Source organism: Mus pahari, chromosome X, assembly GCF_900095145.1.
Source record: "Mus pahari chromosome X, PAHARI_EIJ_v1.1, whole genome shotgun sequence".
Lineage (NCBI taxonomy): Eukaryota > Metazoa > Chordata > Mammalia > Rodentia > Muridae > Mus > Mus pahari.
In genome coordinates, this window is record NC_034613.1 from 63,756,879 (window position 1) to 63,757,360 (window position 482).

Genomic DNA, 482 nt, shown 5'->3' on the forward strand with positions numbered 1-482 from the left:
GCTATTCACTTCCATCCCTCCTTCCCTTCCTTCCTTCCTTCCTTCCTTCCTTCCTTCCTTCCTTCCTTCCTTCCTTCCTTCCTTCCTAAATAGCAACTCCTTCTGTCCCAACTCTTGGTAGGCTCTTCTCACAGACTGAAGCTCCACTTGTGATTTTATCTCTTCTCTCAAAAAATATATAACACTTCCTTATTCTGGACTCAATTTAGTCTGGTGTTACAATACCCAAATTGGGTTTTCTACTAGTGAATGTCTTTGTTTTTACATATAATATTTTTATTAATTCTTTTGAGAAATTCACAATGCACACAATATATTTTGATCATATCCCACACTTACCTACCTCCTTCTGGGTCCACCCTTACCCTCCTATCCCTTCCAAACTTCATGTCTTCTCTATTTATCTATAAATATTTATGTATCCCTAAGAGAACACAAATTCCAGCCCAGGCTACTATACCCAGCAAAGCTCTCAATTACCA